This window comes from Melospiza georgiana, chromosome Z (genome assembly GCF_028018845.1).
Source record: "Melospiza georgiana isolate bMelGeo1 chromosome Z, bMelGeo1.pri, whole genome shotgun sequence".
NCBI classification, from domain to species: Eukaryota; Metazoa; Chordata; class Aves; order Passeriformes; family Passerellidae; genus Melospiza; species Melospiza georgiana.
In genome coordinates, this window is record NC_080465.1 from 75,420,666 (window position 1) to 75,443,160 (window position 22,495).

General features: G+C 38.2%; 1 protein-coding gene across 1 annotated transcript in view; it reads left to right on the forward strand.

Moving 5' to 3' along the window:
* The window catches only part of KIAA1328 (KIAA1328 ortholog), a 116,097-nt gene that overhangs the window by 30,865 nt on the left and 62,737 nt on the right, over positions 1 to 22,495 (forward strand). The window lies entirely within an intron of this gene.

The window sequence follows — 22,495 nt, forward strand, 5'->3', positions numbered from 1 at the left end:
ATTTTTTTTTTCAACCTGACTTCCATATAATGTCTTTCATCCTCCAAGATTTCCATTAAACACTGTCAGTGTGACTGACTGCATGCCCAAGAAAGCGTAGCAGCAGTCCCTAACTTCAATACAACTTGTTCAAGTTTCCTATTTGTGTTACCCAATTGTGTTTAATTGGAATACATTAATATAGCAGACACCTTGCCTTGGTCTAACCAGATTTAGGGCTGAGAATGAGTAGAAAGGTCTTATCTTAATGAAAATGAATTTTCTTCTGTCTGAACAATAATGCAATAAAATGATCAACCTTCTTTTTTTTAGCTGTTAATTGCCTGCATGTTTAATGCTACCTAGCGACATTTTTAGCAGTGCCTGGCGAGGGCCCTGCTGTTGGTCAGAGATTTTCAGAGAGGGCTGAAAGATAACATTATTAGTAACAATTAAGACAAATGCCTCTTTTGTGGCTTGAAGAAGGCTCATTTAGCAAAATCTCTCAAAGGCAAGGCACTGAGCATTTGCAAGGCCTTATTTATTTTGTAAGAAAGTAAATTGTTTGCGGGAGGGGAGGAACTGGAGTGTGGATTAGACCTTAGCAGCAAAGGCATTCCAGTAATGGCACCACTGCAAGCCCAAGTGCATGGCAGTGGGATTTCACATACAGTAAAGGAGAGAAACAGCTACCTTGAATATTCTTCTTACAGTAACTGAATACTTTAGTTCCTGAATTAATTAATCAAAGGCCCTAGACTGCAATGTCATTATGAATAGTCAGAACATTTTCAGCTTGGTGCTTGGCTCATCAGTCTGGCAGACACTGAACTCTGTCAATCCCTATTGAAGTTGTGCCAATCTTCTCAGATGAAGTTGATTGATGTGAGCCCTTTCCTCACCATTCATTTGGACAGCCAGACTGTGTGTGACTAAATTCTTGGCCATCACAGACATTCAGATGAATTCATTTTGATTAGTTCTAGTTGAGACTTTGGGGAAACGTGAAGACTGAATTCCTGTTCTTTTCCTCCCTGGCCCTGTGTCATTCTCAAGCTCTTCCCTTGTCCATCCACAACCATTATGCTCATGCACGCGTGCAAGTGAATACACATGCACACATTTCTGTTGCTAGGCATTAATCCATGGGTCCAGGCAGAGTTCAAGAGGCTTTTTTATACTAATTGTCTTTTACCAAACTACTTCTCTTCTCTGTACAATGTGATATTGGAAAATCGTGCTGTTTTCTCAGTTACAGCATTTTAATGCTTGCTCTGTCTTCAGTGAGTTGCTTTGCTTTTTTTTCTGCTATCTGGGACAAATTTAGTGTAAATTAAATGACCAGTTCATTTTTTTGCGCTCCATAGGCTGCAGCAAGTAATAAACAGCTTATGTAATCTCCTAATCATCAACTCAGCCAAAAAATGTCATAAAACTCTGCAGTATACAGCACCTCGCAATGATTTTTGTAGCCTGCAGAAACCGTATATTATGAATATGGTTTTCTATGGGTTTTTTTATTTAAATTGTCATTATCCTCCATTTGCAGAAAAGAGAAAGACTTTCTTTTCTTATTAGATGTTCCATTTTAAACCCATATTTATTGCCTTTCTGTGTGCTTGTTAATTCTACTTGGAAATTGTTGCTTGCTTTCATTGCATTGGAAAAATGATGTAAATATCAGAAATATTAGGGACAAAGAACTTCTCTAGTCTTTCCTTCTCTGCCCCCCTCCCACCTAGAGTGTTCTGGGCTTCTCTCAAATTTCCAGTGCTTGGTAATTCATCTTACCCTTGCATTTTCCATCTATGTGTGTAACCAAAATTTTCATCTTCGACTCCTTGCTCCCACTGTAGGATTTTTCTCCTTCTAGATCTTCTTTTAAACATTTTTGTCCAGTCTAAATAGCAGGGAAGTTGGTTTCCATTGCCTCCCATGGGAGGCTTCTTTTGTGGTTTGCTATCACAAGGTGTTTTTACAGCCCCTATTTCCCATTTCATCATTTCACACCCATTTTTAGCAGCCTGTATAACAGTTGCCCTGTTATTTGGTATTAACCTGTTAGTGCATTATGTTTTGCTGTTTAAATGTTTGTTGTTTAACCAGATCACTGGTGTTATAAATTGCTGTCTGTATCTTAATATATCTTAATTTTTTCTTAATGGTAGTACTTAATTTTTTCTTAATGGTAGTACTTTGAGAAAGCATTATAAAAAACATGCTCTCTTTCAGACTCCGTGATATGAAATACAGTGTTGAGCATTTTCTTCTCAAACCCTTTTAGAGGTAATCTTTCAGTTTTCATGGTGCTGTCATTGATGCCAGCCGTATCTCAGCTTGTCTTCCTTTGTGCAATGCATTGAAGAGAATTGATTTGAACAGAATGATAAATCAGTCTAAAAGTTACTTTGGGGAAACTTTGTAGGGTGATCTTACAGTATCAGAAGGATTTGAAATAGGTTTGTGTGCCTTCAGTTGTAAGGGAATACTGTCTTGGGGTTCTTGTGAAGAACGTTCCTCTTGGAAGGGTGATTTGCTACTCCGTTGCAGTTGATGCTCTGCCTTGGGAAGTTGGCCCTCTAAATTCTGTTCTGTGCAGTTTTTGGTTATATGTGTAGCTTACTTTACATATTTAAATATATGTTGAGATAAAGTGATTTGACATGGGCTTGAACTAATACTGCTGATGCTGAGTGTTCTTGACTCTTTGAAGTTGTTGAAAGGTGGGAGCACTCAGCTCCTCAGCACCTTTCCAAACTACTACATTGCTCAAATGTCAGAAATGTATTTTGTATGGGCGGCAGAAACTGCCTTCTGGTGAACCTTCTTCTTTCTTTATAATTTGAGCTAAGCAATTGCTCAGTGCCATTTGATGAAATTGTAGTGAATTATGTTTTTTCAGGCCCAGCCATTTCATAAAGGAAAACAATCTTTTAAGGTGAGCTGATAGGAGTCTGAGATGCAGTACAACGTAGCTGGGATTCATCCAAGAGAAGTAAATGCAACATGCATTGAGGAAGAAGTGTAATGGGAATTGTTTCTGAAAAGGAATTGCAAGTTCCTGCCTAGTGCAAGGAGGGAGGAGAGAATCCTGGCTCTCCTTTTGTGATGCTGTAGATACTGGCAGAGAAATCCACATACAGGTTTATATGTCATCATTGCCTGTGGTGCTCTTGTTAAGTACCTTAATAGAACTGTGTTTGTGAAAGGATACAAATTTAAATGCTTTAGTAAACGACAGAAAGATTTAAAAGGGAGAAAAACGTAGGTGTTCTAACTACCTACTGCTTTGGCACCCTGTCTGCTTGTTTAATTACTGTAACACATTTGACACAGTTGAAAACTTTTGAGTTAAAATCTTTGTGTGTATTTTATATAAAATGATGTCTTTTATATTTTCTCCTCAGGATTGATCAGTCCTTTTTCTTTAGGCTTTATTGCTGCAATACAGCTGTTGGTTATTTTTCTTTTTAATGCTTAGCCCTTGCCCAAGGTGCTTTACGGGGAGGAGGAGTAGATCAAAATAATAATTTTTCTTCTCCTAACATTAAGATAGGAGCTTTTAAATGACTCAAGCCAATTTATTGCAGAGTAGATTCATTGCGGATACACTCAAAATCTATCGGATTGATTGACGATGCTGTTCTATCGACATGTCTGTTCCAAAAGAGAATGTGGGATAATAGGTTGAAGATTTGATGAATACCATTTTGTTTAGAGAAAATTATATTTTGGTGCATTTAGTATATTTGTGATGTAGGAAAGACTTTGAAAGTTACCTTCAAAAAGCGTCTCTAGAAAGGTTTCCCCTGCTAATACCAAGCCTTGTGGTAATGGATGGTTCTGGCACTGCTCCAGTTCCAGGGAGATCCTACTGCTGGAAAAACACAAACAAAATACATTACTATGGATTTTGTAGACTGAACATTTAAAAAACCCCACAAAAAAATCCAGAACTTTAGTTTGAACTTGACTTGTGTACAAGTTGTATATGTTCCTTTCAGATATTGGTGAATTAAAATTGTTGTAATGAAAATGTTTATAATTTTCTAGATCTCTCTTTTATAAGTGAGCAGCCTGGCTTGCTTATTGCCTTTGTGAATTGGAAGGTGATACTTCTTTTAAAATTCTTCCAATCTATGTAATTATTTTTGTGGGTTTTATGAAATAATAAATTTTAAAATTAGTGCAATTCATGAAACCACATGGTGTGGTCCCTAACAATGCATGTGAACTCCTAAGATTCATAGGGAAATAAGAAAATAGATCCTCTTACCATTGTTTTACTGAATTGATGCTTCCGTCTTTACTTTGAAGGTGAAAAGAGTATTAGATTGCATGTTGAAAGTTCTTTTTCATCTTTTCCACATTAGTTTTACTTTCTGAAGCATGACATCCCCAAGTTTAAATCTGAATTTAGAGCAGAGGCATATTCTGAGTGAAGCAAGTAAGACACACAGGAAGAAAAAGGTTTATTTCCAATTCTGTCTTCTTTATGGTTTATGTATGGCAGAAATGAAAGGCTTCTCCCAAATGAGTTCTGCGTGAGATGTTTGTTTCAAGTGTTTTTTGACACAGCTTGCTGATTTCATGATTAAGTTTTCAATCCCACAAGTCTGTGGCCTGGCATTCCAGCCAGCTCTCTTAAATTATCTCCAGGCTCTCACTTCTATATTGAGTTGAGGAAGAATAAGGACCAACAGTTGTTGGCCCTTCCCTGGCCATCTCTTGGGCCACTTCCACTGTACCCTTAATTTGAAGAGTCCCTGAGCTGTGACTTACTCCAGCATTCACACCTTGGTCACTGGTCAGCCTGGCATGGGAAAAAGAAAGCCATGGAAGAAATGAGGTTGTGTTAGCAGGCAGAGGGCAAGACTCTTGCCCTATTTCTCAGGCACCTTCAGTATTCATTCAGTAATACCCGTGGCTTTTTTGCTTCTCCATGTGCACGGGAGAATGGAGATTCCAGGATGAAATAGGGCTCTCCAGGAGAGAACAGCATCAAAGTATTATTTAGCCCTGGTGCCACCCTTCCAGCAATTATCATAACCTCATATATTTTCCTTTCAGCTCTGATATGAGGACTGCAGTTTTCTGTGCTGAAAGAAATTATGACTATTACTTTGATTATTCTACTTGGGTAATGGCATGAGTACTGTACACACAGGTGCCAATTTTTTTTTTCAGTTGGAGAATTGAGTTCAGAGGTTGATATTGATACAGTTGAACACCTACAAATTTCAGCACAAAATACGAGACTCTGAGAGTTCTAGTTAGTTGCTTTTGATGAATTGAAATAAATTCATTTTCCCTTATTAAAAGCCCAAAGAAGAAACCAAAATGCAACTCTGTATGCATGATTCTTTTTAAAAATGAAGGCTAAGAAAATCCCAATTGATACATAGAAGACATAGCTTTTTAATTTATTGCTCAAGCATATGCAAAAAAGGCATTAATTTTCAGTAATATAAAATTCTCGATATGTAGTGCCTGGAGCTATGGTTTTGAACCTAAATTGCATGTATTTACTAAGCCATATAGCTCTGCAATGTGGAAAATGGAAGTGCATTTCAAATGTGTGCAAGGATTGCTATTACTAAAACCAGTTGCAGTTTATAAGTGAGAAAAATAAAGCTTCAGATGGCAGATGAAGAGACACCTTTATTGACTCCATATGCTTGACTGCATTAGGTGCGTTCCTGAAAATGGGAAGCAAATGCCATATTTTAAGGAATTTCAGAAGTCAAGCATCAAGGGGTAATAGAGTTGACCTCTAATTTCAGAAATCACAGGCTAATGTTTGAGAACATTTCACTTCCAAACTTTATTTAAAGCTCTGCTTAGCACTCCGTTTTATGACAGTAGGGATTTTTGGCAGGGAGGAACATCAGTTATACTGTTACCTACCAGACTTTTTCACTTTAACAGCAGACACCAATGGCCTCTAGGAATGAAATGCTGCTCTTACAGACTGTGTAGAGGTGTGGCTGGACTGGCCTTCAGTCCTTGGTTTCAGATGCATGGTTTTGCATCCTCTGTTCTTTTTGCCTTGAACAAAGTACGCTGCACTTGTTGATTTATTTCTAAGAAGAGATTTTTTTCATTCTGAAAGACTTGTTGTCTCCTTGCTGTTAAAATATTTTAACTGGCATTTTTCTGTCTGCTGCTTCCTAGAGCGTCCATTATCCATTGCTGCCATATGCTATCTAAAGGCTGAGTCTTGGGATTCTCAGTAGGCAGTTCTCAGCACGGGTGCTGCTCATCTTACAAAGGTCTTAGGAAATACAGGGTTTGAATGTGTATTTAGTGTAGAATTGATTCCACCCTCAGCTCCCTCCACCTAGAAGTAAAGATTCAATATGAACACAGTGTTGCTCTTTCCAAGATGATTGAACTTTTGCTTTCAGTACATGTGTGTAAATTTTAAAAAAGTACTGATTTTCCCCCTAGATGAGAAGCTTCAGTACCGTTTAGGTAAAGCTATGACTTTGACCTGCTCTAAACTTGACCATATTCTTGTATGTCCGCTTCCTTAGGTATGAATAGAAAAAGTTTAGTCAGTATGGTACCTGCCACCAGTAAGATACAGGAACATAGTGAAACATCCCCACGCATGTTCCAAGTGATTATTAGTGTAACAAACTACCCGTCATCCTTTATGAAAAATGAAGGGAGGAATTTAAATGTATTTTCTGTAAAGCAATTTTCTTTGAGTTATTCATAAATATCCATATCTGCTTTCTGAATATAGAATTTGAGCCTTATTAATACATAATACATAAATTTGTACAGGAGTAAAAGATTCTTTTTACCATCTGGACTCTTAAAGTGACAGGTTTAAAGATGACTAGAATAATGTGGATAGCTTCTATTTAAAAAATACAGGATGGGTATAAAAGCAAATATGGGACAAAATTTTTAGATAGGCTTATTATTTTTTGTTAAACTAGACTGATAAGACTTGGAAAATTGATAAACTTATGGATAGTCTAACTTCTTTTGTGATCTGAAAAAGAAACAGCAGATGTTAAAGGTAAATACAACTTGAGAGCAATTAACAGTTGTTTAAAAGCTAGTTAGGATAGTTAAAGGTTTGTCCATCAAGTGTAAAATCCTAAGTGATCTTAGAGTTATTCAGCAACTCCTTTACTAGAAGTCATGGTTAGATTTCATATATACTACTTAGGATTTTTTCCAAGTGCAATTGTCTTGTAAAGATACCCAGAGTAGTCTGTGTTTTTAGCAGTCTGCTCTCATGCTTGATAGTGCCTAAAAGCTGGAATGCTGTTTACAGTCCTGCTTGCACTCATTTCAGATTTGGAGGAAAGAGGGAGTTAGCTCTAAAATACAAGGTTATTAGTGGCAAAGTCAAAAAGTTTTTTCTACTGAATTACTCCTTTGTCAAATGGCACTTCTGTTTACAGGCAGGCTATTTGGACAATTCAAATGAAGTTGAAGCAGTCCTGATGCTTCAGCACCACAAATTGGAGACTGGAAAATAAGAGGAGAGAAGGCATAGTTTTCATGCTGAGGTTCCTACTCTGCACTACTGCTGAGGGAATGAGCTGCCACATCTGCTGTGCTGTGACAAGATCTGGACAGGATATGTCCAGAAGACTCTCTGGGAATAGAATACAGGCAGATGATTCAATTGTTTGAGCTGTAGGCTATCTATGCTGTCACATTTAATGGCATATATGCAGCATCATCACAAGCAATAGTGAGGCCGAACTGTGAAGAGTGAACAGGCAAGAGTGTGAAGCTGTACTTTTTTTTTTCCTTTTTGGGAAATGAATTTCTTGTATTTTGAATTAGACTGGTGCAGAAACACTGATTTTCTTGATAAGGGTATAGCAGCAGTGCTAAGAACATCGCAATTTAAGCATTTTTCAGTTTAGCACTGCTTACCCAAACGTGAATAAAAGAAGAAAATCAAAGCAGGATTATTCCTAGTAGATGTTTTTGCAGCAACCTTACAAAGTGTGCAATATTCGTGTAGCTGATTGGATTTCTCTTTACATATAAAGTTACTGCTGTTTTGGATCTGGATTGCAGTTTTGATTTAATTTTTTTTTCCAGTGACTTTATATTGGCATTCAGATTGATTCTAGCTATCAATTTCAGACAGATTAATTTATGAATGATTTTTTAAAATATAAAAATTGTTCATAATTCTTTTAACTCCTTGGAACTGGTAGAGTGGCCCTTCTGCAGCAGCCTTCCATTGGACTGCGACTGGAGCTATGGGTTTTCTGTTCCTCAAGAATTTGTGCCACTTCAGCTCTGAATTTTATAATACCTAATATCTTCAGCAATCTGTTTGTGACTGAGATTCAGAGAGGTCCTGTGTATTCTTTGACCTCAGTGTCTTCATCTATAGACCAAGGAGAAGAGTGCTTAGTTACGGCCAGGAATATATAAATACCTCTAAAGGTTACAAGTTCTCTCAAAGTGCCTTGTATTTCTGCTGATTTCATGTTAAGTAGAAAACTGTGTGTATGTGTAGTGGGGGCAGTGGGGGGAATTCAATCATCAGATGTCAAGTTTTGTTTTATTTTTGTAATGATTTGTGCCATTGTTAATTGGCCGCTGACTCCTCAGAGGGAACTTCAGGGAGATATGTATTTAGAAACAATCTGGCTTCTTGTATTTTTCTCTCCATTGTAGCTTTCTCCCTTTGTTCTTTTGTTCTCTATTATGAAGGACATTTGCATGAAAACAAGATTTTTGTTTCTTAAGAGTTCAACTGCTCCTGCTGCTTATTCCCCACCTGGCCATAATCCTCCGTTTGTGACATCTCAATTGGTGGCTGTGCAAATGATTATGATGTCAAAGACAGGATTATGACTTCAGGTGAGAAACAAACAGCAGGAACTGGTGAACTCAGGAGAAATACACATCTAGATTTTTCTCTATCTATTTTTATGCTAAAGGCACAAGGAAAATGCAGGCAGTAGATTATGTATGCATATATAAAATAACTGATGTATAAGCAAATTGTATCATACCAGTGAGTAAAATGAAAAACCCATTTTTAAAATTGCTTTAAATGTTCTTATTTTCTACTTTCATCTACAGAAAATTACATAGCATCCAATAGAATAGTATCCAAAGGCAGTGTGATTAGGACATATTTATTTGACTTTACCAGGTTGCAACTCTTGTGAGAAACTTGTTTTGTTGTAGCATGAAGTCCTTAATTCAATAATAATAAGATTTGATGAAAAATGTAGCATCAGACCCAAACTGTGGACTAGAAGTTAACAAGGTGACAGTGTGGTTTTGGACCAGTTTGAGTTGATACAATGAATCAATTGTATTGTATTGTTGTTGAATTTGTCTGAGTCCTTAAGCTTGGCTTTTTTCCTCCTCTTTAATTTTGTGTTCTTGAGGAACCCCACTGCCTCCAAAAATTAATTCCCTAAAGGATTTTTGCACAGCATCTCCCTTTGAAAGTTCTTGTCTGCAGTTTGAAGTCCTGTGACAGTAAATGGCATGTGTGGCTCTGCAATCATCTGCCAGTGGGCATTGGGGTAGTGGGAAGGAGGTATTTGCTATAAAAGCTTTGCAGGTATAAGAATTACAATGCAAGGAGGATGTGTGTGCATGTGTTACAATACCAGTTAATGTAACTAACACCTGAGATTATCCCTTCAGTAGCTTGGTGGTGCCTTCTGAAGAGATTGCTCCACAGAAACATTCTCCTGGGAATTAGCTCGTATGCTTCTGCTGCTGGAGTTGTTACAGTCAGGGTTGCCACTTCTGCTATCTAATGCTAAAGTCATCACGTTGACAATTTTTAGTTAGGAAAAATTTCCCCTTCTGCATTATTTCAAAAACACCTACTTATAGGTGCATTCTATTTTTCTTTTGAGGTGTTTGGCAATTTTTGATGTAGTTTGTGAAATTAAATGGAAGAAAGTGTTATCCTATAGGCGTTTACTGTCCTGTGTCAGGGTGACTGGGTGAAAATAGAAGGGAAGAAAAGAGTTAATAGTTACAGAAATAAAGACATGGAAAATCATCAAATCCAGTTTTGGTATTTGAAGTACTCCCAGCTTCAGAGAAAGCATGGGGAGTGTTTTTGTTGTGGTTTTTTTTTTTTTTCCCTTCAAACAGAATTGAAGTAGTTATCTTCACTAACACAGTAATTAAAATTAGAAAGTTTGTAACATTTTTATTGCAGGCAATTCTAGTGGTGAGATTAACATTAGATAATCTTATCATGAAATAACCAGGCACCCTGTGATGATCTGACACATGAGAGGCTGCACAGAGTGCACAGAGCTTCTGGTTCCCCAAGGGCTGTGATTGTTTTATGGTTTTATCTTATGATAACTGTGCTTTGGTTTTGCCCTTTTCTGAGAGTTTCATACGGTACACATCCCCTCCCACCCCCCTGTAAATCTGTAATTTAACACTACTCTAGGAAATGGCAAATCAGCATGAAACTATTAATCTTATCTCGTATCATGAGACAGACACTGATCCAAGAGATCTGATTACTTTGCTTCTGCTCATTATCCAGACTGAAAGCTGGGCTTGGGCATTTGTATCATCAACATTCTGCCATCAGAAAGCAAAAGATTTCAAAAACAAGGGGAAATTCTATAATCAATCCAGTTTAACATTTCATGCCAAAGATACAGTGTGGGACCAGACTCCCTTTGCTCATCACGTAGCAATCTGCTGTGGTATTAAAGCCCTCATTTCTGCCCTGTGTCTACAGCTTCTTTTCCTGGACATTTAAAGCATAATAAAGGACTTGAATGTCAGGCATGAAGACTTTAAATAATCTGTAGTGATTTAATGAGTTTAGTCACAATTGCCACAGGTTTGTCGTGCTTAATAAGTATTTCTGAGATGGAGCTTGCAGTCAGACTTTCTGCTGCCAAGTTGCTTTTTCGTCTTTTTGAGAAGGACGGAAACTGGCTTCTGTTCAGTCCTGCAGAACTGGACTAGATTGAACTGCTCTGGAAATAGCCAGCTGCATCCCCTCCCCTCCAATGAATATACTATGAACAAGAAATTCAGTTTTAATTTGTATTACAGTTTGGTTAATTAAAGAAAATTAATTTTAAATACCTGACTGGACCAATGTGATTTGGGTTTCTTCTTGACTCTTTTCCCGGCTTCCTTTTTTTTTTTCCCCTCCCACTCGGTTCTTTCGAATACTTGTGACTTCATGTCTTTTCCCCCATCAAGGTTGTGACACTTCAAAAGATGTATTTATTTAATATGTAACTATGAGGGATGCACAATCTCTGGGGGTTTTTTACTTCTCCAGTAGGATAGCACTTTCTGCTCTACAACAATATTTGGATTTTTTTTTTTTTTTTTTTTTTTTACTATTTACAAATCCCAAGGGACTTTACAGATATGAAAACATGCGGTGAGAATTTCTTCTCTGCTCAAGTGGATGGTTCAAACTCTGTTCCTGGAGGGAGTGAATTTTACTGTTGACCTAATTCTGCTTCTGTTAAAGTTGGCACTGAGTGGTTTTAGAGATTTTCAGCCTCAAAGCGTTACTATTCTTTGTTGAATCCAGAGTTTAAGGAGGAGAGCTGAAGTGCAGCTCTTTCAAATGGAATAAGAAAGGCTTAAGCCTGGTAATCAGAATACATTTATTAACTAACTCTATCCAGAGAAGTGGCCTGGGAACCCAGATAGAGGATTCAACTTTGCATTAGAATTTTGTCAGAACTTCAAAAGTTTATACCTTTTGGCATCATGGCCTGTCTCTGCTTTCTGCATCATAGGCTGTTTCTGCTTTCAGCATTTGTGCAGTCTTACTGTACAGATTGAGTTTACAAAGTGGGGAAGGATAAACCACAGGAAAGGTAAAATATAAAAACCACAAGCTTCTATGGTTTACCCTGGGAAAAAAAATTCCCATCAAAAATTGGTTCCCTGCTTGAGGATAATTAAGGTCAAATTTCAAGGGTCTTATATATGCTGCATTAATTGCTGTCATGTGGGAAATAGATTTTTCTGTTTTTTGTATGCATGTGTATTACGATACTGGCTAGAAATGGCACAGAAGAGGTATGGATTACCTGCTTATCACAATAGAACTCTTAAATTGGTACAACACAACAAAATAATGGTTCTCTATTGAAAGGAAAGTCCACATCTGCAACTTGAAAGGATTATAATGTAGGGGTTCACAGCTGGAAACTGTCCTTCCATGTCCCTGTCCTGCAGCTTGTAAGCAGGGCACAGTGTTTTGCTAACTATTAATGTGGGACTATGTTAACATAGTTACATTGCATATTTTTGTGTGCCTGTGACCAAGGCCCGGCTTTGTGCAAGGATGTCCTGTTTCCTCTGGCTCTTGCAGTTGCTGAGACTTTGAGAGCTTTATGAAACTGAACTCACTTTAATAAACCTGTGGCTGGTTTTATTTGGTCTGTCTGTCCAGACCACAGTGCCATGGAGTGAAAGCAATTGCCTCACAAAGTCACTGCTGCCCTGGAGTAGTGAAGGGCCTTTCAATTTATTCTTAGTCATGCCTTTTTAACTTAAATGTTCTTCTTCACACAAGCTGGTAGTGATGGATGTCCATTCAGACAACCTAATGGCCTATGGTTACTATAGAAGAGCCTTTATATCAATATTCTGCAGCTGAGACCCATTAGGCTGGACTGTCAAACTGCTCTACAACACATCTAGCACCATTTTATGCAAATAATAGCTGTGACAATATTGCTATACTTTATGGTGTTAAGCAGGACTGTAAAATATCCCTTTACATAGGTCAAGAGGAAGTTGATCTTTGTAGCTTGATATATCAGAGGTCACTTCCCTCTGTCAGTGGTTGCCACCTCCAACAGTACTAAACCCTCTTCAGAATGCCCTCAGCTTTTAAGGAGTCTCAGCCATACATGGAATGTCTGCTGGGACATCCATTGTGGCATTTCAAGTGTAGGAATGTTGTGGAGTCAGCATGTTGGTGGTGAGCTTCAAAAGACAATAGCTGGCTTACCCTAGGAATGAGAGATTGCTATTTTCTCCATGCCTGTTCCTATTCCTTGGTTCAACTTTGCATGCAGTCTTTTGTTAATTTACGTACCTGTTTGACATACTGCAAACCTGCCAAAGAGAAAACATTTAATCTCTCACTGAAATCATAGCCTGTGTGCCAAGAGAACCTTGAATTTTTATGTTCAGCAAGCTGAGCCTTCCAGACTCCCATGAGATCATTTGCCTGTGTTGCTCAGAGGTCTCAGAGACTTGTGTCCAATGCAGAGTCTATCGGATTAGGTAAGAGATCATGAGGTATCAGGCTTAGGTGTAACTTCTTCAGGACTTGTTGTAGTTTGCAAAAAACTTCCAGTTACATGTATCAAAAAAAAAAATCAAATCCTTTCAATTTGCAGAGTGATTTTCTTACTTAACTGTAAATTAAGATGTTGACTTCTTGCTGAGGCAAGAGAGTCTGACAAGAGCAGGGATATGAACAGTGGAAAGACTGAAACAGGAAGTGGAAGCATAATGTATATGCAACATATATGCCCATGATAGAATTGTGCCACCATTCAGGTACAACTTAGTGTTCTAAGCACTTTGGTGGCAGCTCTAATGCTCTATTGCTACTTGTTCATTTATCTCTCTGTTGCATTGTTGCAGTGTGTGTTGCATGTTTTATCAGTATTACTCTAATAGGAAATAGTGTGTGCTCCCATTTCTTTGGATTCCAGCAGATTAATTTGTAGTTTCTTCACTCCCTTTTTTCAATCAATTATTCACCTTAGCATGATAGCAAGTTTTGGCATGACAGTGAGTTTCTGGATGTCAGCTGCTCTGGACCAGCTGTTTTCTCTCTTAGCTTCATACCCAGTGAGATATAGGGACATAAGGACCTCTCTTACATTTACTAAGGGTTAGAATGGGGTAAAAAAACCACACAGGCTGGGATATCAAAACTCACAGCCTTGTGTGGCTGATGAGATGTGAGCAGTCACTTAGTCAACTGCTATCTTATAAATGGTATCTGTACTTTTTTGAAATGTGGAGAGGTCAAGTACTATGGTTTGGACTTGATTATTTTAGAAGACAGTCTTAATTTTCTGCTACCAAGACTGTTTACCACATAACTGTGTCTTGGACCAGCATTTGGCCAGTTAATGTAAAGCTCTGTACCAGTCAGGTGCTGGTGCATTGGTCTTGTTCCAATCTTTGTTCTGAAGAACAGCATCATTACAAAATAAAATGATCCCTCTAAAAAGCTTTTATTTCTTGTGTGAAACTTCTTCTTTGACAAGATGAAGTCAGTCTGTCTTTAATGAGATTGCACTGAAATGTCTGCAACTCTTGTTGTCATTCCTTGGCATGATCGTTACTTGAGGGGCAGATTAGAGGTCAATCAGCCAGAGCCACGAGGGCGCCCATGGCTAGCCTCAGGATACTCCCTACAAATGTAAGATCAAAAGGGCAGGCATATGAAAATTACTGTTTACTTTTTATGAATTATTTCCCAGAGATGGGATCATTAGCAGAATCTAAATGCTGTCTAGCTCTTAGTGCAAGGACACTCCTGACAGAAAGCGCTTGCTTAGGCACACCTTTCCACTCTTAAAATCAAAAGATTTTATGCTTTTGCGTGTGTGGGATTTCTTTATTATTTAAATAACTTTCTAGTTGTTTTGTGGGGTTTTTTTCCTTCTTTTCCCAAAACACTGTCCCTACTTCTGAACATGCTTTTAATTCCTAGATGTCATCTCTTCCTTTCTTTGTGTTGCAAAAATATTTTAAAGCCTTTGTCCATACCCCAGGGACGCAGCTGGAGCCACGTGAAGGAAGTAAAACTTTCTGTAATTTTCAGAGTGAACAGTGGCTGTTGCTTAAAATTCATCCTTGCCCACTGGGTACCAGAATTATCCCTACTGCAAATACAGGGGAAAGGTGATATTGACTGTCATGGTGAGGTGCATGTTGGCAAATGCTGATTCAGTGTCTACTTCTGCAGTAATCTTCACACATCAAACTCTGAACCTTCTTCTCCACATCAGTATGTGGCTTCTGTTTGATCACAGCAATCGGGGCTATTTAGAAGGGTCACAGTATATTTGCCCTTTTGTCTTGTGACTAGAACTATGAAAGCATGACTTTGGAGCAAATGTTGATTGAATTCTAAAGAGACTGGCAATAGCTGGGAACATGTGTAGCCTGTGATATGCTAAACTTGTGATTCCAAGTGGAAAACTATTTGCTTTTTAAAATAACTTTGAAAAAGTTACCTTGAAAAACCAAATACATGGTGGATATTACTCTTTAATGAAAACCAATATGAACTTCCCTCTTATCGTCCAACATGTTACTACCCTTAATGTGAAATAATCAAATACTGCCCAGTGTAGCAATGAAGTTAAATCTGGCTGCCAACCAAAATAAAATCCCTTATAGCTATTTTTGTGTGTTCTTAAAATGTGTGCTGAGAGATTAGGCAGTTGTCTTTTTTCCCCCCTCTCTGCTATTTTTCTTAAAAAGTTTAAAAAGTTTATAAAACCACAGAGAACTCTGTTGCAGCACCCTCCTATGATAAGGTCAGGGAGCAGAAAATCCAATGATGTGTGCTTTATCTAAATCCTTATTCTTGCTAATCTGGCTAGACATTTTGGATATGTGTGTTTTTACTTATTTGGCATGATGTTTTCTCAACATCATTTTTTTGGCATTTATCTTGACAGCAGTAGCTAGAGAACTTCTTGCTATAGTGTTTAAATGGATAAGCTGAGCATCTCCCTTTCTATCTTTTCCTTTTGGTGTTGGATAGATCTCAGTAAACTTTTTAATCCTTGCAGAGCAGTGGGCAAAGGAAATGTGTGTGCAGATGAATGCCGTTGCTGGGTCCTCCAAGACGGGTCTGCACGTCACCATCTGGAGGTGTGGATCTGGTGTTTAGTTTAGCAGCCTTCAGAAAGCTGAGGCACAGGTGCTGTAAAAATAAGTCTCTTGGTGCTAGGCAGGGTTTAGGCTTGTACTGAGCACCCCCAGTCTCAGAAGTTTTCTCCCATATGAGTTGGACTTCTCAGGGTGGGTCAGCAATGAAGAGGGGGTGATGCTCCCAGGCTCATGAGATTTGGAGCCAGGACATAGCATGCTTGCCATGCATTTCCTGTAGACTTCACACTGCGGCACAATAAAATATCTAATAATGCTCTTCATCTCATCATCTTTGTTGTTGATGTCTTCTTATTCTTCTTGTAGTCATCACGGAAAATGATGGTTTTAAGATATCCTTTATTGTGTCTGTGCTTTGGAGGCTGTTACATTCACTTTTTTTTTTTATGATGTGGTGCAACCATAAACCTCTCTGAAATGTGATGTCTTGAAGCAAGTACCCAAATCCTGATGGGTTTCTACATCACAAGTGTGTCCAGTGCTATTGGGACAGATGAATGGTGGAAGTCTTTTTGCCACCCAAATGTTGAGGAATACGAGATGCACCCCAGCTGTGCACTGTCAACTGATAGCTGTTAAATTAAAATTTCCATTTTCCTCTGTGTAGCCTTATCTTTATAGGCAGGTGTATCTGTGTTGGGAGAGGGGCTATTTTTAACTGTACTGTAGGAGAGCCTGAAGGTAATGAGTTGTGCATAGTAAATCTTGCTTACTCCATAATTTCCACTACATTTCAAATTAAGGGCCTAAATTAGGGTTAGTGTCAGACTTGCTCTTTTGCTATGTCCTAATTTTGTTTTGAAAGCACATAGCTAAGGACTTTAATATGTTTTAGATTCAGGGCTTGTAAGTTATACAAAAATCCCTAAGGGAGGCAAAATAACTTATTAAAACCTTGCAAATGTTTTTGACTGCTGCATTCTATTATTTTCTATTCCAGTGGTAGCATACAGCCTCTGCTGCTGATGGGTGGAGGAACGCAAACCTCCAGGGCCCATTAGACTTAACTTGTTTACTGCATTGATATCTATATGTTAAATGACAAGAGAGTTCAGGTTATTGAATAATTTAAAATTCAGCTCTAATTGGTGTCATATGACCTGGAAAAGGCCATGGATGACGCCAGGAGCATGCTGTGAAATTCTTATAAATAATTCATAAATTAGATCATTCATTTGCCTGGATGTCTTGTTAAATGCAGAAGTTTGTAAGTAATAACTGATGATATAACACCTGTAAGTATTTAGTTCATATGCTGGAAGGTAATCTACCTTGATGATCTTCTAGCACAACCTGCCAGAGTACAAGAGTTAATTGCACTAGGGAGAATGCACTACATTTATTTGGGATGGGCTTTGGCAAGGCGTACGGTGCAGATGTTGCATTACACATTCTCTATCAGCTAGACAACTATTCTGTATATGCCCATGTTAAAAATGCAGCTCATCACTCTTTTGCCCTTATTTCACATGAACTCCAAATGCACTGGGAAATGGTAGTGACCTGCTCTGCTCACAAATAGTATAGTTTTTGAAATATTTATCTAGGTCTTGAACTACTGATTCTTCAGTAAAATAAAGGGCAGAAGTAAAAAATTGAAGTCAGAAGATTGGGATTTTTTTTTATTATTATTTTTATAATGTTGGCAGCACATTGAATCTTAATAGTTGGACCCGGTACTGTCAAGATTAGTGTAGTGGCATGTTTCTATACTGCAAACAGGAATGATACATTTTTGTTTTGAAAAGCAAACATGTTTGCTTAAATTTAGTGGCAGATATTGGACTGCCACATGTGGGTACTGTGTGCGCTTAATGGACATTTTGCTCACAATGACTTCCAAGACTTGGCACGCAGGCACCTCTCTTTAGTTTTCTTGGAGCACTGTATTATTAACTGCCTTATCAGGCAGCGTAAAACCAGTCTGCTGATCTGAAATGGGAGCCTTTGTTAGCAATTATCAACAGTGTTTGGGTAGCTGGAGAAGAAGGGTGGCATGTTTATGAATGCAAAATATACACTTAAAGCTGAGCGCCAGCAAATGCTCCTATGCTACTTTGAATGCAGGTTTTTTTGTGCACCTGGCATGCCAGCTCAAACCCTCTTAACAAAGAGGAGAAAAAATACTGAAGGCAGCACAAATATAGGAGGTGTTCCTCGGCTGTCAGCTAGCAGCTATAGATTCACTTTTTTTGTGATGTGATACTACGTTTTTTTTTTTAGCTACGCCTTTTCAGTATGTTGTGTTCAGTAGATTTCTACAGGAAAAATACAGGTTGGTGTCTGTCATTCACAGTATTTTTCATTTGAGACCACTTGTTTTATTCAGTGGAATATGGCAATCATAGCTATACATAATTTCTACAGAAAATAGTGCTTTGTTTCTTGCTTGAAAAATGGTTGGCTTACCTTAGGAGTTATCTACTGTATTTATCTTAGGTAGTGACAGAGACAGTTGCTGTACTATTACATGGCACTTTGTAATAACTGATATTGGGTTATTTATGGTAAAGATTTTAACAAAGGATTATATGAGTTAGAGAAAAAAATTTATAGACTTCAGTAGATCCTACTAATATACTTTAAAATCTTTATGGTTTTTCATTCTCCCTGTTAAATTCTTACAGAATCTTGGGAAGAATAGCTCCTTAATCACTGATAACGTTACTTCAAACAGTCCTATAATTTGATGTAATTGTTCTTAAAAACAGGATTTCTGTTGCCCCAATATCCTATCTGAGTTTATTTATAATAAGCTCATTTTGCCTCATTTTGCTGACAAAAGCAAGTGCTTATACTGTTGATAGACCTGAACCCCAAAGCCAAGCTTTATTTAGATGAGACCCATATATCAGGCATTCAGAGTGGTGACTGAGTTCCAGGTTTAGGTTGTATACCTTAGTGAGGGTGTCATCTGGGTCACTGATGGAATCACAGAATTGTTTAGGTTGGAAACCACCTCTGAGTCCAACCATTAACCCAGCGCTGCCAAGTCCACCGCTAAAACTCGTCATCAAACATCACATTTGCATGTCTCATAAATACCTCCAGGGCTGGTGACTCCACCACTGCCCTGGGCAGCCTGTGCCAGGACTTGACAATGCTTCCAATGAACAAATTTTTCTTAATAAATTTTGCAGATCATGTCCAAAGAACAGCTACACTGGTGAAGAGTATATGCCATTAGGTATGTGCCCGTGGTGCTCTTGAAGGTGTTTCTGTGTGTCTCTGTGTCATCTTTAAATATCTTTACATCTCTGAATTTCTCCTCTGGTTGCTGCTTCTGTTCATTCTTCTGGGTTTCCTTCAGCGTCCCCACTTAGATCAGCAAAACAAACTAGTTCTGAATCAACATGTTCCTTCCACTCTTTCTACCCCACCAAAAGTAACTCCTGAGCTGAAAATCCAGATTAGAGAAATGTCCTCAGGATACAACTGAGAATTATTTTACTTCATTGTCTCTTTTGCCAGTATTCAGACATAGTTTTTCAGCTAAAAACTACAGCCCCAGGTGCTATGAACTAAACTCCTAACGCTGTTAGCATCTCCAGCAATTTTGCTCTAACAGCATTGTATTTTACATTGTATTTACAAAAGCTGGGATGCCAGCTTTTGTCCCTCAGAATGCAGGACTTCTCAAGGTAATGATTTTGGGCTATTTCTTAAACATGTTTGTACATGTGATGAAATCTGTCCAGACCTTGCCTGTGCTGGTATTGTAAAGACATGCTTCATTACTAGTTCATTCCTTGCAGTACAAAGCCCTTTGTGCTGGAGCCAGTCTGTAACTGTGCTTCCTTTGCCAGCGCTGTGAATTAGAACTGCAAAGCACACAAGTTGAATTTAAGAACAATTTGCAGAGATCATAATGCTGCGTGCATAAAACTGGTGTACTGTTTGTCTGTTTGTAGGAAGTTTTAAGGACTGGGTGTTTGTTTAAGCTCTGTGCTGAATCCCTGAGCAAAAATTACTGGGTTGCAGTAAAGCCTTTGCAGACTTCCACACGTGTCTCCGTCTTTAAATCCTTCTAAAGATTATTAAAACCATTTTTAGTATCTCCTTGTTTTCACAAGAGTTTCACATCTGATCAAGTCTTATTAACTCCTTACCTTACAAGGAGCAGTCTGAGTTTGTTTAAGCCTCAGTTAGAGGGACTTGTATCTTTAAATGCGGCACCGCAAGCCTGGAAGAGCTCCGTGGAGGAGCGAGCACAGCTGTTCCCATGGCCCGTCATGGCTTCCAGGCCTCCCGCAGGCAATATCTTTCTTAAACTCATCTTGTAAAATTACCTGATTCCTTATGCTTGTGTGTCTTTAGACTCACAGAAGTAGGTGGGTCTTCACAATGTTTCTTTCCTCTACATTTCCCCTTTATCTGGCCTGCATTTTGCAGGTCTGTCATGTCATGCACCAGTCTCTTTTCATCCCTCAAAAGTGTAAATGTCAGTCTATTTTCCTTGCAATGTCTACCATCCAGCTGTATTTTCAATTATGGCTTTAGCAGAAAACCCACAAATTACTAAAAAAAAAGTTGTTTCTAACTAGTTTCTGACTCCCAATAGTTAATTTTTCTTTGGAGTTAGACCCTGAAAAGTACTGAGTAGCCATCAAAGGCATGTTGGAACTCAGCCTTCTGCCTAACATGACCTCCTCCTTCTAAAGAAGTAAGAAAATCCCACTCACATTCAATGACATTAATGAGAATTTTCCCCCCTGCAAACATATTGTATCTGTGAAATAACATTAAAATTTCTCTGCCTTGTTATGAAGTCTTTAAATGTCAATGCCATTTCTAAGACCATCAGGGCAGACTTAATGGCAGCCAAGGTCAACAAATGCTAACTGGTACCTCTCTTTTAGGGCCTTCAGGGACTCGTAATAGAGTCTCAGCCATGAAGTTAATTTGCAATGTGGACCTTTATTCTTAAACCTGATGATTATTTTGTAAAATCTTCATTCATGTGCTTAGATTTCTTAACATTCTCTTGTCTCTTCAGTCAGCAAACTGCTAAAATAAAGGTGGTGTTCTCAGACGTTCTTATCATTTGAGTTTCCTTTTTTTAAGTGTTCTTTTTAACTACTATTTATGGGCTGCAGAAAGACAGGTGTTTGCTTTCTGTGACCACCCTATACTGCCAGCTCTGATAGGATGCTCTAAGACTATCTTCAGATCTGAGACCTTCTGCTGTCCACGGGAACTGGAGAACCCTCCACCTTGAAAGCCTCTTCCTGTAGGTGCCCTAAATTCTCTATAACCAGAAACAGGTGATGAGGGAAATGAGAGACTGCATCGTCCTTTTCTGTATTGTCTAATTCAGATTAAAAGGGCTCTGTAGCCTTTATTTGTCTGGAAAATATTGCCAACAAGGATGGCATGCTGCAAATAATAAATAACAAAACTCCGTCTTTTTGGCAGCATGTTGCATTTCTGCTCAGTTGCCCTGCCAGCCCCTCTGACTTTAAAATATTTTAGTGTCCTGCACTTTTCACCCAGTCCAAGCACCAGACTTTCCTCAGACATTTAGCACTGACATTAATGCAAATGCCTCCAACTCACTGAGCCCTTTGGGGCAAAACATGACATCCTTGGCTTTCAATCACATGGGAGAGAGGATATATTTGTATGCACAAAACTGGAAATAATAAAATATCAGTATTCAGGTGCTAATCCACATTAATTTATATTCTGTGAAGTCTACAAGAAACTTGTAATTGGTTGTCTTGAAGGGCAGCAGAGTATATTTGGTATTTTGTTTATTTATTAAAGAAAGAATCTAAATTATACATATAAATGCTGCATAGATTTGTATTATATCTCTCTTCTAATCATTGCTGGATACTTTCTTGCATTCCTAAATTCAAGTGGTTTGGGTCTGGCTGACTTGTCTTGCACTCCGTGTGCACAATACCTCTCTATTGTAAGCATTCCCAGGGGGCAAAAAATACCTTTTTTTTTCATAAATGGATTCCAAATTTCCTTGCTGAACCACTTACACTGCAGTGGTTTTCCTATCTTTAACAAATCTGGCTTCTGTAATTAAAAAGTCCCATATCTTTGTGGAAGGTCCCAAAGGCTGGAGGAGCTTAAATTCAGTTTTTTATTGAAATTAATGTGCAATTCTAGCAAAAGAAATATGTGTGCCTGATACACTGCTGTTGTGACGTTCATAAAAGCTAAAATGCTTAACTGCCTAGATGAGCCTTAGTGCAAAGATACTCCAGGATGTACCTAGAATTGTGATGTCTATTACATAATATCCATGACTATAACAAAACCACTAGAATTTGCTTGTACTGGGTTGACAAATGTGAATTACAGTTGCTTGTTTTCTTCAGAGTTTTATCAGACTATAATCACTTGCCCAGCTTAATTGAAGAATCGCTTACATTTATAGCTGTATTTAAACATGTTTTGTATTTAAATGACAGCTTTTGATGTACAACCATTTTTTACAGAAAGTAGTTGGTTTTTATCTGTGTTTCTGTAAAGATATTTCAAAAACTCTCATCAAATTTCCAGCGGTAAGTAATATACCATTCAGTGCAAGGTGAAATGTTTTACATCAAATCTCCTGCTGTGTAATAGCCAATCAAAGAGTATTTATAGTGGCTGA